The sequence below is a fragment of the Emydura macquarii genome, unplaced genomic scaffold, assembly GCF_026122565.2.
Source record: "Emydura macquarii macquarii isolate MOO-44397 ecotype Brisbane River unplaced genomic scaffold, CSIRO-AGI_Emac_v2 contig_1045, whole genome shotgun sequence".
Lineage (NCBI taxonomy): Eukaryota > Metazoa > Chordata > Testudines > Chelidae > Emydura > Emydura macquarii.
Window position 1 is genome coordinate 218312 of NW_027131182.1, and position 17413 is coordinate 235724.

At 38.6% G+C, this 17413-nt stretch overlaps 1 protein-coding gene across 2 annotated transcripts in view; it reads right to left on the minus strand.

Annotated features, from left to right (window-relative positions):
* RIT2 (Ras like without CAAX 2) overlaps positions 1-17413 on the minus strand; it is a 237420-nt gene that overhangs the window by 174956 nt on the left and 45051 nt on the right. The window lies entirely within an intron of this gene.

Consider the following 17413-nt stretch of genomic DNA (forward strand, 5'->3'; position numbering starts at 1 on the left):
TTCCCTGCAGATGGTTTGCCCAGCCTTAGTAGATGCCAATCATCAGAATAATTTAAAACAGGACAAGAGGATATCCTCTAGGGAGCAGTCTTGTAACAGCTAGAGGCTGAGACAGGTTGATAAAAACAGCTTGTGAATGTCTTAACTTGGTCTTAATTGGGGCAACCCAGGGAACAATTACTGGCTAAATCATCCCCTTTGTGAAAATAATCCATGGAAAAGATTTCAAACAGTATGAATTTCATTTAGCATCATAGCACTGGAAGGGTCTGCATGCCCCAAAGAACAACAGATCCATGCACCAAAGGGACATGGGACTTCAGTCCTCCCGGGCCCCAGTCAGCTTTTGCCTTTCCACACCATTCTTCCCTAAAGAGGGATTCAACAGTGCAGAGGGAATGTTAGCTATGTTAAAGTTGGCCCAATCAGCATTAATTTACCCATAAAAATGAGTGGGGTTAATGGAGAGACAATGCTGCTTCTTGGTCATCCCCAGACCACGACCCTCAGTGTACATGGATTGTTAAACCCGTCTAACTTCAATAGTAGATTTTATACAGGCTGAGAGTGTAGGAGGAAATGATGCCAAAGTGCCTCATAAATATAAAGGTCTTTATAGGCTTTAACAATAATCACTTATGCTTGTGAGGTAGGAAAAATACTTTCCTTTTGCAGATGGGGACCTGAGGAACAGAGAGTTTTAGTGAAAAAATCTGTGGTATTGTGTTAATATATATTTAAATACAATAATGGAAAAGTACAATAGTAAACATTATGTTCACTGAAATACACCTCAATTTCTTCTTCTTTTAAACTTTATTGAGCAGCTTCTATATTAAAAGGTCAGAGATGACAATGTCATGTTTATGTAACACCTGGTTAAATTCTACATAACACATTGGCACTGGCCAAATATTGCCCTTAAGCAAAACTGTTGCTAATATTCTCCGAGTTATACAACAGTCCACTCTTACTAGACTTAGTAAGTGCTCCATGAGTTATATCAGTAAAGCAACCGTCATGATTGACCATGCCTTATGAAATAAAAGTAGTAAGAAATTATCATTAGAAAGATAAATTGTTTTCAATTTTGGAGAGAAAAATAAATGGGGACCAAGAGGAGTCCTTAAGGTGAATGTGTAACGGACTCTTCTGATACACACCTTTCCTAACAAAACCTCATCGTCCTGCATGAGTAATCCAGAACTGTACAAAGATTTGGTCTACACTACCAAGTTAGGTCAACATACAGGAGCTTATGTGGACTTAATCATATCACTGTCTACACTAGAAAGCTGCTTCTGCCACAGTAGGTGGCCCGCTACGCCGATATAGTAACTCCACCTCCATGCGCGGTGTAGCACTTATGTCAACGTAGTTAGGGTGACTCAGTGTCTGTGTAGACACTGCATTATTTACATCGGCTGTTGGCTGCCTGACCCAAATGGGGCTGATAGCTGGATCCCTCCCCTACCCTGACAGTGTGAGCTGTCCACCGGGCGTGGGCTCAGAGCTGTCAGCACCGGAGCAGGGGGAGGGAGGGAGCTCACAGCTGTGAGCCTGCACCCAGTGAACAGCTGGTGAGGCAGGGCATATGTGAACCCTGCACCTCCAGCTGAGGCTGTCAGCCCCATGGTTTCTGGGCTCCAGCTGACAGTGTCCCACAATGCCCCACTTCAGCTGATGGAAGCACTCCTGGTGAGGACGCGCACCACTGACAGAAGGAGCAAACGTTGACATGAACCACCACTTTCATTACTTTGGTGACTGTTTATCGACTTAAGTTGACTTAATTTTGTAGCGTAGATAAGCCTAAAGTCACGTCAACTGCAGTACCTGATCTGATATCAACTGCAGTACCTGATCTGGTGTTTCTTGCAAACATGAACTCTCATTAAATGTGATACAGGAGACAAATAATCCTTCTTTATACTGTATGGAATTGGTTTCCACTCATCAGATTATTTTATGCCTGAATGTCATCCACTAATGAAAGTTTTAGAAATATCATTTCAGCCAGCCAGAAACTAAGTCATATCATTCTGTGGTGATGGCATTTCCTGGGGGTGAAATTAATTTCTGTGCAGATGACCAGCAACCTGTACGTCACATGTAAGCCTTATTTTAAGGGCTTAAATGACACATAACCCTCATGAAGACAATCTAAACTGGCCTGAGTTTCACCTTGCTTTGGTCAATTGACATTGGAGTGACTTCTGTTTGCTAAGAAAGTCTGGATGGGATTTCAGAACCCATCAGTGCCACTCCTTGGTTAGACACACTCAGCTGGGTTACCAACTCTCATGATTTTATAGCATCCCACAATATTTGGTGTTTCATCAGTGTCAAAGAGGTTTCATGAGGACTTTGGCTTTCATTGAAAAGAAAAAGCAACTTTCTAGTCCTAATGGTCGCATGGAAAAGGCTGAAAATGTGAAGTAAGTTCATCCTAAAGCCTCAGAACCAGATGGCAAATAAAGAGAAATCAAAGTGATTTAAAAAAAAATTCTCATTACCTTTAAACCCATCCCATGATTTGGCAGGGGGAGCTTAACTTGTGATTTTTGAATGTTTGGAGTTTGCAATACTGCTTATTGTAGCATAATTATCCTTGGCTCTTATATAGCACTTTATACTAGCAGATCTCAAAACACCTTACAAAAACATTCTGTATCATTATTCTTATTTTACAGATGGGGAAAGCGAGGCACATAGTCAGCAAGCTGCCCAAGGTCACCTAGCACACCAGTGGTAGAGCCAGGAATAGTATCCAGGTCTCGAATCCCAGTCCAGTGCTCAGTCCACCAGGCCATGCGGCTTCCCCTAAGGCACATAAGATACACCCCCTTCCCAAGGGCTGAATATAGTAACTCTTCCCTGGTCCCAGCCACTATTATGGCATGTTAAATCAAAAATGAGATTCTAACCAGAATATCTTGAATGGCAGAGCAGATAGCCATTAGAGCATCCCTACTTTGAAAATTATTTTTGTAAATTAGTCTAGGTTTGTATTACTTTGTTGAAATATTTTTCCTGCTCTTATCTCAGGGAATCACGGGTTAATCAGATGCCCTGACAAAATGTTACAGAGAAGCAGGATTAAACATTTATTACCATGTTAATAAAATATTGCATATTTAGGGTAGACAAATACAAATGTTAAAGAGCAGCATTATAAATTCATTGTGTCACAGAAAGGATAACTGTTTAAAAAAGCTCATTTAAAGTACACATACCATGGGTGAATAAAATGACACAGAGTTACATTAATGTTTTCAGTCTTGTGTGCTATAAAATACATTACTTTTTGAGCACTGTATGTGTTTGGATACTTCCATCATCAGGCCATGTGTTTTTTATCCCAGCAAGGGTTTTAGACACCTCCATCTGGCAGTTGTTGGTGGCCTGTGAAAAATAAGTTGATGCCCAATGTAATGTCCTCAGTTTGTTACTAGATGATGGAACCACCGAGACAGCTCATAAGATTCAGACGGACAAACCTTTATTGCAGCTTTTCTGAGATCACATACTGTCTGCACAGCAGATGGATCCAATTAGTTCCACTCCCTTGTATGTGCTATTGCCGGGTCTCTTAAAGACACACTCTATTAATCCTGTCTTAGGGCAGGTCTACACTACTGCTTAAGTCGATCTAACTTACGTCACGCACAGGAGTGTGAAAATGTAACTTCCCTGAGCAACGCAAGTTACAGCGACCTAAATGCTGTCCACACCAGACCTATGTTGGTGGGAGATACTCTCCACCGACATAGCTTCTGCCTTTCACAGGGGTGGAGTAAATATGCTGATGGGAAAGCATTCTCCTGTCGGCATACAGTGTCTTCAACAGACACGCTACAGTGGTGAAGCTGCATTAATGCAGCTATTCTGATGTAATGCTTCTAGTGTAGACCTGCCTTCAGTCCAGTTCCCAGTGGATCAATGTCCATGTCACAGAAACTGTTGTGACAACTGAAACCATTGCTGGAATTCTCATCAGAAGCCAAGGACTCAGGATAAAACTTTCTCCTCTTCAGTGTACCAGCCCAAAAACAGTGCACCATTTATAGCCCTTACATATATGGAGGATTTAAGTGGAACTTCTATTGTTCACAGATTAATAGATTCTAAGGCCAGAAGCGACCAGTGTGGTCATCTAGTCTGATCTTCTATATAACACAGGCCATAGAACTTTCCCCCAAATAATTTCTGTTTGAACTATAGCATATCTTTCAGAAGAACATTGAATCTTGGTTTAAAAATTGAAAGTGATGTAAAATCCTTTCCAATTCCTGGTAAGGTGTTCCAGTGGTTAATTACCCTCACAGTTAAAAATGTATGCCTTATTTCCAGTCTGAATTTATCTAGTTTCAACTTCCATGGGTCCATAGGCATCAGATTGGCCAGGTATACGTTGTGCAAGAAGACTGGATTTACATTGTCACAACCAGACTTGGGTTCCTCCAGAAAAAGATTGAGGCATACTGGTGCGGGGAGGCACTTAAATGTGCAGTGGCCATGCCAAATTTGTTATGCAGCTAGAGAATGAACTTTAGTCTTTAGGAGTCAAATTTACTATAGGGATAAGAAAACACAACTCAGCTGGAGCTAATGAAATGATAACTGGGAATCATTTAAGAACACCTTACCAGATGCCCAAAAAGCCACAATCTCGCAACTGAGGAAGAAGGCTGTGCTGGTTAAAAAACTGACCTGATTTAAAGGGTAAGTGAAGGCGACTATAAAAAATTATATATAACAAAAGGAAGAAAGGGGAAATTGATATTAATTAATACAAATAAGAAGTTAGAAATTACAGAAAACTGATAAGGGAAGCAAAAGAACACAATTTGAAATCTATGGACAGCAGAGTTAGGAAAATAAGAAGTCTTTCAAATAGATGAGGAACAAAAAGAATCCTGACATGGTACTGGTCTATTATTAGATGGAAATGCTAAGCTTATCAATAATAATTCAGAAAAGATAGAAGTGTTCAATAAATATTTCTGTTCTGTATTTGGGGAAAAACAGATGATATAGTCTTATTATATGGTGATGATAGCACTGTTTCTGTTCCATTGGTATCTCTGTAGAATGTTAAACTGAAGCTACTGAAGTTAGATATTTTTAATCAGCAGGTCCAGATAACTTTCATCCAAGAGTTTTGCTGACCAAGGAGCTTGTTAATGTTGGTTTTCAATAAGTCTTGGAGCACTGGGGAAGTTCCAGAAGATTGGAGGAAAGCTAATATTGAGCCAATTTTTTAAAAAGGGTAAACAGGATGACCCAGGTAATTACAGGCCTGGCAGCCTGATACTGATCCCTAGCAAGATAATGGAGTGGCTGATATGGGATCTGGTTACTAAAGAATTAAAGGAGGGTAATGCAATTAATGTAAATCAAAATGGGTTTCTGGAAACCCATATTGTGTCAAATAATTGAAATATTTTTTTGATGAGATTACAAGTTTTGTTGATAAAGGTAATAGTGTTGGCATAATATAATTAGACTTCTCTAAGGAGTTTGAATTGGTACTGCATGATATTTTGATTAAAAAACTAGAATATAAAAATGAACATAGCACACATTAAATGGATTAAAAAGTGGCTAACAGATAGGTCTCCAGCTGTAATTGTAGATGGGCAATTGTATTCAAGATGTTGCGTTTCAGCTCTGCATGGATCAGTTCTTGGCCCTATGCTATTTAGCATTTTTATCAATGACCTGGAAGCAGGGCCAGATTTAGAGGCAGTCCCTTCAGACCTTGGAATCTCTGCATTGAGCCCCACTTGGTTTGCCCCTTAGCAGTCCCTGCAACAACTGAAATAAACAGGTTCTTCACTGAGAGTGGGATCTGCTCCGAAGTTCTTCTGCAGAACGAATCAATTTCACAAGATAATAAGAAAAACATATGAGTGTTCTGTGCTGCTTTAAGTAAATATTCAGCTGCCTCTCTTTTTCTCCTCATTAACTGCCTTCCTTACAAAGGTTTCTTTGGGGTTTTGGTAAATCATTGTAGATGATGGAGGCTTGTCAGCTTTCTCCCTGTCATCTACTCTGTAACAAGAATCAGTTCCTTTCAAGTCACAGCAGCTTTCCTCCTGCTTGCCACCTCTTCCTATGACTAGCTCTTCTTTTTAAGCTTGCTTCCTCCAGCTGGGGCAGGCTCTGCAGATATGTCTATCCTAATAAGGACTGAGCCCAGAGGCTCTCATTAGCTTTCTCCAGATTGGGATGGGGGAGTACCCCATCCCAGGCTCAGCACAATGAGCAATACCGCAACATTTTACAAATCTATACATTAGGAGCATTTAACTGTGATTTATTCCACACAAGAAGCAGTGTATTAAAATGAGTTTTTAAAATGGAATAATAAAAAGGAATAAATGGATAAGACTGATATTTAAATGAATACATATCCATGCAAAAAAGTCAATACAATATTTATTATAAAAATACTCCTATTTAATCTCTTCCAGTTATTATGAAACATTTTGAGTTGCAAGTCACCGTATAGATAGTTAATGAATATTTTATTAAGCTCTGAAGAGCACTCTATTTAAGTGGCACATGTTTATCACATGACAACCAGTATAAATAAAAGGGTCATTGTTTCAGATGAATAGGTATCTCTCTTATATCCATCTGTAGCTAAGTAAATGCACATTTTCTCAGATAAATGGATTGAAATGTATCAGTAGCTACCTAACTGTAATGTTCTCTTGTATTTTCAAAATAAAAAATATGTGCTTTTCAGAGCCTGGAATTACCTTTTATTTCTATTTCCAATTATTCTTATCAACTTTTTATTTATTAATCAATAATTAAATGTTAATTATCTCCCAATAGCTCTTATAATTGCTGTATTTGTACGTGATCTGCATATGCATTATGCTTGTATTGGCACTACACTGTATATAATTATTCTCTATGAATGATAAAGTTAATCCTATCTAGCTATTTCTACTTAGTTTCAACTCTCCTACACCTAATATTTATTCACCTATCCCAAGAGGAAATTACTATGTTTTAGAGAAATTTTAAGACAATATCATTTATTCTGAAATATTGCAGTTCAAAAAGAAGCTTTACTCATTTTGCTCAGTGCATCATCATGAAAGTTGATATGAAAGAGAGAGTCAAAGTGGGTGAGATAATATCTTTTATTGGACCATCTTTTGTGGGCGCAATAAAAGATATTACTCACCCACTTTGTCTCTTTCATATCCTGGGACCAACACGGCTACAACAGCACTGCAAATGATATGAAAGAGTCCAATAGCAATTGGTGCTTGTAAAGGACACTGTCTCAACAGCCAGGAGATTGAAGTTATCGATATATGGAGCAGATACAGCACAGTCATGCTGCCCTAATAATTCCTCTCAATTTCAATCTGTATGGGCCACTACCAGGGTAGTTCCATGTCCACAGACTTCCTGCTAAGACTGTAGTAAGGGTGCCATTTGTACCAATGGTGGTGGTTGTTTTTATGATATGGATACTCCATCTCTGTTTTCTCTGGTCCTCCCTTCTCACCCAGTATTCTACCCCTATTCATATTTTCTCCCAGCCTCATGTGCCACTGTGCCACCTATATTCATCTATTTCCATATTTTTTCTCTTCCCCTCACAAAGTTTACAATCTAAAAGGGGGGGGGGGAAGGGGTCAAGATAGTAATTGACCACAATGTGGTGATTCTGTTTGGTTGGCTTTGTTTTTGGTATTTTTAGATGTATACAAGATCTCAGTTGCTCCTCAGCTTAGCTTTACTAGTCTTCTCATGTCTTGGAGGTGTCCACAGTGGTGGAGCTAACAAGTAGATGGCAAGCTGACTGACCGCCCCCAGGAGCTTTTAGGTGTTTGTGTATTCAAGTATATTATACAATAGACAAATATTCACATGAGGTTGGAGAGTGACCATGCCTGCACTTATCCAGCCATGGCAGCACCTGTCCCGTGGGGCTGGGCCCGACTCCCTGCTCTAGGAGTTGTGACATGGCATGCAGTCATGTAGCATCAAGACCCCATGTATCATGCTGCAATGCCACTCACACAAATTTGGTGAGCCACTGCTCTGTCATGAGAGCCAGGCAAAACCTCAGTGGTGTTACAACCTGGTGCACCAGGTTGCAATGCCCGAAGTGGGGAGCCAGGCCCATCCCCACGGAAGAGAAGCCACTGCTTTTGTGTGAGTTTGGGTAGGGCGCACTTTTCAGCCCACTACCCCAATGACTCAGCACTCCACCCCATTTTAAAACCTGGATCTGCCACTGGTCACCATAGAAGTAGGCCTCGAGGAAGAATTTGAATGAGAACAAGTTAGTGGCCTGGCGGATGAGTTCACGAAGCACATTAGCATGGAAGAAATATGTAGATAGTAATTAGGATGGAGATGGGACAAACAAGGTATTGAGACTAGCACTGCACGTAGCACAGAAGGCAGTGGGTATTAGGCATGCACCACAGCAAGAGATAGGGGTGGGTAAGTAGTGTAAGGCAGAGATATTTAAATTGTGGGAGGGGCAGACTAGAAACTTCAACTCAAATATACCATAATAGACATTTTGCTTGTCTGTTAAATTTGTAAAATTAATGATCTATTTGAACTCTAGCTAGGACACGTGGATTATGTCAAAATGTTATGATTTTTGCTTGCTTTGTTTTCTATTATAAAAAAATGTCAAAAATTCCACAAAGGGCAAAATGCCACCTTTCAACAGTTGTGCAAGGGTTTTATTGTGTGCATCTGAAATATGCCAGGTTAACATGCAAATACTTGTAAAGTGGAAATAGACAGTTTGAACAGCTCTGGCATTCCTGATGGCTTTATTCCCTGAAGATCCAGGGTTTGTCATCCTTTGAAGTGGTCACAGTTAGAAACTGGAGCCTTGGCTTCTATTGCATTGGCTTAGAAAATAACAAAGGTGTTTATAACTAACCGTGTGGGAGTTCATTCCTTAACTTTTAGATTGACTTAACAGGTAAAAGCCAATCACAGCTATTCTTCTACCCATTGATTTCTTATCAAAAGGGCTTTGTGTAAGAACAGTATGCACACATATATATGATGAACAGCAAAAGGCACAAATATTGTTTCTTTCAGTATGCTGCCTGGTACCTGAATGTTATTGCCATTCTGAGAGCGTTTACACTGCTGAAGACAGTAATAAAGCCAGGAACACAAATACAGTAAAGATATTTAAACAGTTACATGTATTAGGAGGAGTTCTTGTACATTCAGTAGCTCCAGGCCTTCTGGTTATTATTCAATTTTGGTCTAATATGGACAGACAACTCTAGCCAGATCCACAAGTGATGTAGCTGATGGAAATAAAGGGGGAGTTGTCAGGGAGTTATGGCCCTATGCTTTTAAATGCATGAGAAGACCTCCCACTCATTTGCGTGAAGTTTGTGTATCATCAAAACTTATATTCTTGTATAATAAAGAATGACTGAAATAGCCTTATTTTGCTGATGTACTTGTATAGGAAAACAAAAGACTCTCAGAATAGTATGTATATTCATGTATTATTCATGCAATGCAAGTCATTAACTACCATAGTGCTTAATACTTAAACCTAATTAGATTGCATTGTTGCAATGATACATTGTATTTTCTTTCTTGTACCTTTGACCAAGAAGTCCGAAAACACAGCAAGCATTTCTTTCAGATGACAGTTTTCCAGGTCACTGGATTGCACTCACAAAACCCAGTTTGATTTATAGATACATCAGAGAATATTTTCTCTTTTTTATCTTTAGATGCTGGATTTGGATCCCGGCACATCCTTAGAATAAATAACTGGCAACACTAGATGTTTGACCTCAAACAAAAGGTAGCTGGATGTCAGATTACAGTTGGTATGTTCCACTGCTTCACTTCATTCACCAGTGTGAACCGATATAACTGAGCAATGGCTAAAAAGTAGAAGGGGACAGATGTTTTGATATGGATGGATTGCAGGAACTAGTCATAAACAGCAGGACTTCCATGATGTGTAATGTAACTACATTACATATGGGGATAGGGGAGAGACACCGATTCAGCAAAGCACTTAAATTTGTGTACAACATTAAGCACACAACTAATCCCACTGGAGTCAATGGGACTATTCACATGCTTAGAGTTACTCACATGCTTAAGGATTCCTAGTGCTCCAGTGTAGTGGCTGAAGGTTAGAACTACTGAGGGCATTCATCTCGACAAGGGCCTTGTTAAATTGCATTGCAAAGAGAGATGAGGCCCACGAGGGTCTGGATTGAGGGCTTTGATACATAATTTCATGACAAAAGAGTGCAAAGGATGGAGCTGCAATTATTACAAATTTTTTAGGTGTTAGAATGTATTATTTATTGAGCACTGACTGGAAAATAAAGGCAAGTTGAATTTTAGTTCTCTCTGCTTCACGTTTTCCCTACATCGTGGAAAAATAGAGTATTGTGTCCCGCTGCCAGTTTAGCACTCTTACCATCTTCCCATATTCCTCTATGCCATACAGCAAAAGGGAGTATAGAGGCTGAGATGACCCAGATACCATCGAGTTCAGTAAGATGGGAAAGCAAATGAACCAAATTAGTGGCACTTGTGGCATTGTATTTTGTCGTGTGAACACAGAAGTCCTGTCTACCAGGAATTGGACTGAGATCACCAGTTAAAATACATAGGCCCCTAAAGAGATCTTAGATGGCAACAACTTCTTGTTGCTATCACTTTCATCATGGTCTAGATTCAGAATGATGACCTGAGAGGGAAAGGCTCTATATCCCATTTAGTGTAGAAGTAATATAAAACTTAAACAGATGGCGGCCTCACGTAAATCCAGTCTGAGAGACAGGACTCATAGCTAATTGGGGTTCCCCTAGTGACTTTTCTAATATTAATTTGCATTTTGAGGGTGAAGGATGGGAGAAAATGTTTTCAAATGATAATCCCTCTTTCCCCTTGATATTTACCCCTCCACTAATCCTCATGAAATTCACAACTCCCCCAAAATTTTGGTAATTTGCTAAGCAGGAAACAAGATATATAGATAGAAAGATTGACACACAGACACACACACCCCTCAGCTGTGTATTTAAATTTTCTAATTATAAGAGTAATAAAAGCTAATGCGATTATTAATGGCCACTATTAAGTGGAAGAAAATGGGCTTCTCCGTTACTTATTAACTAATATTAAGTCACAAGATAAAGATGATGAAAGAAAAGTAAGTGCAAGTATAATGCATGTAATTAGGTTAAACCTCTTGTGATCCATTTGAGGATTCTGGAATCATTTGTTCTTTACACTGTTCAGCTAAAAAGAAATATTGGGCTGCTCAATATTAACTGTATACTTATTCAGACAAGGTGGGGGGCTCAAAAACTATTCTTTTACACTCAAAGGTATTTGGCCACCCAACTTACCGCTAAGCCTGTTTAAATAAAGTTGCTTGAGCTGCTGTGTTTGTAGCAGAGCCAATGCACTGCAAGGGCGATTTCAAATTCTTCTGTTGCATCCTATGCTCCACAGCTACTCATCGGAGCAGCCGTAGCTGAACTATTTGGAAATGCCCATCTGTGAAAGTAGGATTTTGAGGAATAGGTATCACCATGCAAACAGCATTGATTGGCCAAAGCTGTAGCTTCACTCACAGAATTCCACCTTTCAGGGGCTGTACTTTGAATAACGATGACATCATTCAAGGTGATTTCTTACTGCACTAGAAAGGGTTGGTTGTAAGGCATCCACAGGTGAGTTATATCACCCCCCATTCCCCATCTATGTGCAATTAATAACTCTTTAGGGCTTCCCTAAATACTATGCTTGCCTCTGAGACAAGCATAATAGCCCTGCTGCAGACGTAGACCAACGTCCAGATTTTGACTCACAGTTACAGTCTGGTCCCTGTTTCTTCCTTCTGTTTCAGGAGGAAGGGATGTAAGCTGCATGGAACCTATTCCTGACAAAGATTGCTTCCCCATCAATGCCCAGGTGAACTGGTCAGCATGTCCAGGGGAAGGGGGTAGCAGCCTTTTAATGGGCACATGAGGATAGTGCATACCTTTACAAGAAATACAGTAGTTATGGAAAATGGCAGTTTTAAACCAGACATTACAGCTATTCAGAAAATTTCTGTTGAAAATAACTTTCCAATATGTTTGCAATATACGTATACATTTCAGTTTCCAACCAGCTCCACTAAATATGAATAGACTCCAGAGCAGGAGCAATGAAAAATATCAGTGCAGGGCACTGTGGTATCTCATGACATATCCTAGTGATACGATCCAGAACACTCAGCAAGAATATGGTTTGCTCATATACATTCTGCTACCTGTGCCCAAGTAATAACAGAGTACAAAGAAATAATGTAGGAGAGGCATTAATGACTAGGACTAGGTGAAAAAAATTCTGAAAAAGTCAGTGTGTTTCATTTTGACATTTTTGTAATGAAATATTTCAATTTTGGGGTTGAAATGACTTTTCATTTTGAAAAATCCTTCAATTTTATTTTAAAAATTGCAAAAGAAAAAATGCTTGGAATCCAAATGGAAAGTTTTTATTGAACAAAATGTTTAGTTCGACCCAAATTATTTTTTTTTCAAATTTCTGATTCATTGAAAATTCTGAAAAAATTCATTCGAGTCAACCCAAAACAATTTGTATTTGATTTTTTGGAACTGGCAATAAACCAATAAACCAAAAAATTTGCACAGCTCTACTGATGACCACGTTCAGCTGCATTTACTGTCAGAATATACATAGGCAGAATTTACCATATTGTGAAATTCACTGACTGGTGTGGTGAAAAATGTTGGTTAATTTTTAAGATCTACAGGAGATCAAAATGACCTTGTTTTTATTTCTCAGACAACAACAGACAAGCACCATCACTGGCAAGATATGACCTCGCACACTATAATCGTGTATTAGATTAATACTGATTTTTTTCTCAGCATTTTTTCAGTACTATTTGTTCTCTCTGAGAGGTCTCCCATAAAAGTTCTGTACTAGCCCAACCCCGCTTAGTTTATAAGATTTGGCAAGATGCATTAATAGATAGCAATTACCTCTGGAAAATGGGACTCTCAGTGCATGTTACTACTGTAAGCGTTTCACCCATTATATTAGAAATGGCAAGATAACTTTAATGTCTATTCTACTGCACTCAGCTAGAAAACCCTATGGCAATAGGATACCTCAGCCAGAAAGCAATACAAAATTTAATGACATAAAAGGTTTTGAAAGCTTTTAGAGCAAGCTCTGGTATAATAATTCTTTTGGTGCAGAATACAGTGAAAAATATAGAAAGAATGCATATTTTCCATACATATTTCTGCAAATATGACAAATAACAGATCAGATCATCAGCTTGTATAAATAGGCATCTCTCCGTTAAAGTCAATGGAAGCTGATTTATACGAGTTAGGGATCTAGCACCATATTTTTAATATTCATTATCTTATAAATACAAAATTAAACAATGGGGGAGGGGCGGGGGAGAAAGCTGGTTCTTTATATCAGTCACTCCTGCTTCAAGCCAGCAGAGCCTGTGATATCATTAGCAAACTGTAAAATATACTTGCAAGAAAGGAAAAAACCTTGGAGAATCCTTCTTAGCCCACTGAAAGACACCTCTCACAAGTTGCATATATTTCTCCTTCTGTTTAACTGCTGACTCAACTCCATATAATGACTTAAGATGGTCTGACTTGGTTTACTGCTGTTTCAAGTAGTGGTAAATTGAGATTAGTACCAGGTTTACTAACATAAACTAGTGGTTAGCTCCTACGATACCATCTATGTAAAACTACACCCCATTCTTTAAGCAGTGATGAATTGGCAGTGACAGCAGTTACAGATTCTTGAGAATGGGTGTACAGTCATTTCCATAAAATGTTGTAGCTACATTTTTGAACTCCAAAACTGTGGGCTGGAAAATTGATGGCAGGTGTCAGGAGAAAACATAAATAAATTAACCCAATAAAGAAGTTATATTCTGGTTTTAAACTCTGTCCATCCTTTTGTGCTAAACTGGCAGCTTTTGGAACTGTCAAGTAATGAAATGACTCAAAAATGAAATGTTATACAAAACCCTGATGTATTGGACATTAAAGATGAGAACCGGTGGGGGAAAAAATTATGGAAAATGCAGTTTTATCAAAGTCAAAACATTTCCTGGAAAATCATTGATTTCATAGACATTTAATTGGGAATAAGTCAAAACAATTCAGTTTTATTGTTTCATTTTGATAATGTTCAAATGTTTTGTTTCGAATTTATCATTTTGACACATTTCAACTCTATATTTTATGTTATGTTATAATATTTTGATGTTATGGAAACAAAATGTTTCAATAATACCAAAACATTTTTTTACAATTTTTTTGTTTCACAGGAAATTTTCCAAATTCAGCTTTTTGAACCAATTCAAAATGAAAAGAAATCGCAAAATATCGGAATTTCCTGCAGAACAGAAATTTTATTTTTCAACCTGCTGTATTAATTCAGTGAAAGTTTTCTCACTGACTTCAATGAGCTTTCGGTCAGACCCTGAGAAATCATCCTAAGAATGCAAGAATAGTTTCTGACCATGGAGACAACGCTGAGAATTTACAGCAGAAGACTATGGGGCCAATGGACTCAAAGAACCAGCTACAAATCCAAATGCACGGAGAGACGCTGGCAATTGGAGCTCTGTTCCCGAGATATTGTCATCAAGGATTTATTTCATATATTTATAGTCACATGTATTTCAGTGGGAATTGAAGGTGCTAGACATCTCACACTATCTGTAGCTGGTTAGTTGAAAAATATATCTCACCACAAATATGAGTTTGAACAGAACAGCGAATTTTCCTTGTCATATCCCAATTATGTTTCTCTCTCACCCAGTTAGATAACACTTCAAAATGCAGTGTAATCCGGTCAGGGTCGTTTTAAGACCTTCGTAGGCCCTAGGCACACTTGCCTTCATAGGCCCCCCCGACCTAAATAACTAATTTGATTTTAAGCTATTAATAAATAGTTTAAATAAAAATAAAAAAATATATATACATTTTTTTTAGTAGGCCCTGAAAGTTTCATAGGCCCTAGGCACTGTGTCTAATGGATAATACGGCCCTGGATCTGGCACATTACCATCAGTCCCAATATGAGCAATACAAGTGTTTTGCACCTACCCTAGGATGATGTGATATTTAAGCAAGATCAGGGATGGCTGAGTTTGTTGGCCTATCTGAAAAGCTATTCTGAATTGTGTTCCAGAACTCAAATCAACCTTCTAACATACATTTAAGAAAGTCTCTGGAGACCACAATGTCCATCAGAGCAAGAATTGGTGGAGCTAAGGGCAGACACTCATGCTGCATCACCAACTTCACTAAGAAAAGAATTTGGCACTGGAGGTGAACATCACAGGGTAATAAAATTAATAAGGAATTGTTAAAACATGAATGTAATGGTTAGGAACTTTATTTTAGTTAGCAAATCATCATGACTGTTACTCTTGCAGTGACACTGTTAAAACATACAATTCACCTCTGGTATCATACATCAGCTGTGCAACAGAAGAATGTTATTGTTTCATAAATTGGCTGGGTTTCATTTAAGTTGTTTCCTTTCGGCAGGGTATAGGACAGGAAGAGTGGTCCAATGTTTAGGGTATTAGCCTGGGACTCTATTCCCTGTTCTCCCACAGACTACCCTTTAATCTCTCTATACCTCAGTTTCCCCATCTGTAAAATGGGGGGTCATGATACTGATCTCCTTTGTAAAGCACTTGGAGATCAATTAATGAAAAGTGCTATACAAGAAAGAGGTATTTTATTATATTATTAATTAATTGTGTATTTATTAATTATTATTATTATTTATTATGTGGATATATACCAGCAGAGGATCTGGTCTTTATCCCTTAACCTTAAGTCAAGTTAGGATAATAACAAAGAAGGAAATATGAATGAGTGAAACTGATCCATTTTCTCAATATGTAGCTTTCTGAATGAGATCTATCAAGATGTATGATAGTAAACAGCTTACAGCGTAGATATTAGTTACTGGTATTAGTTTTCAATGTGGATGAAAGGATTATATTGTATTTATGAAGGTGTTAGAATGAAATAGTTACATATCCTCTCCTTCCTCCCACAGTGTATCCTGGAGATGAAGTTTACATCCAACAAAAGGGCATTCTTACCATGTACAAGTTATATTATGATGATATATTGACAATATGGACAATTGTAAGACGTGTTATGGGGTGAAAGGTAGTATTCCAGGCACTAAAGAAGTGATTTATTGTAGCATTAATATGTAGCTGAAAAGGTCAGAAAGCTACAAACTCATATACAAAAGTTTGAGTGAGCTGGATTTATTTTCAGTGATTGAATCTACATTAGTTTATTCAGGTTTATACCTTCAATGTAAATAGCAAATTTTAAACCCATCAATCTTATCAACAAAGAAACATTTTAAAATTGTCAGTTCTACAGCTGGAAGGGATAGCTCAGAAGACCTGAGCACAAGGTTGCAAATATTTAGACTCTCCAGAACACTTTGAATCCCAGTCTTTCATCCTTCTGAGGTTGATGAATTGAATTGAATGCAGTTTGCACTGCACTTTGTGCTCTTGATTCTCTTCTTATTTATAACAGTGTGAATCCATTTATCTAACTTTGGGATTTAAACTGCCACCCATCACTGAACTATCTGAGCAACTTCCATATAAAATTGACAGCAATAGCAAAGTGCCTAGTATATTTCACAGAGTTTCTGACACTTTTCCCCTTTTGTGGTCAAAACTCTGCTTCGGGTCAGGTTTTGGGGGATAGGAGGGAGTTTGGGGTGTGGGCTAAGAAGGTTTGGCTATAAAAGGGGTTTTTGAATTGTAAGAGTCACTTATACTGGAAAGATCTTAAAGAGGAAGGCCTTGCAATATTTCTTAAAGATTGGCAGAAGTTGTATTTGCTTGATCTCCTCCAGAAGATTGTTCCACAGCTGGAGCCCCTTGACAGAGAATGTTTTGTCCCCAGGTCTCACATGCTTTAATCTTGGCTTTGTGATCTGCAGTGTCCCTGAAGAGTGCAAAGGTTACAGTGGTCATGGATTGAAATTCGGTCATGATCCAACTGTGGCTTGATCCATTAATTGATTTGAAAAGTGGCCCCAGATCCTAAACTGGCATCAGAAAATGACTAGAAGCCAGTGAAAAGACTTAAGCACATGCCTGGTGCTTATGGTGCCTGAGCCATTAAGGAAGTGGAAGCCATATTTTGTACCAGCTGGACCCTGTGCATTGTCTTCACATTCAGCATCAGATACAGTGAGTTACTGTGATCTGGCCTACAGATGACAAATGCATAGGTCACTGTAGGCAGATCCTTGTCTGGGTGGAAGGCATGATGTTTCCTAGAAAGCTGGAGGTGAA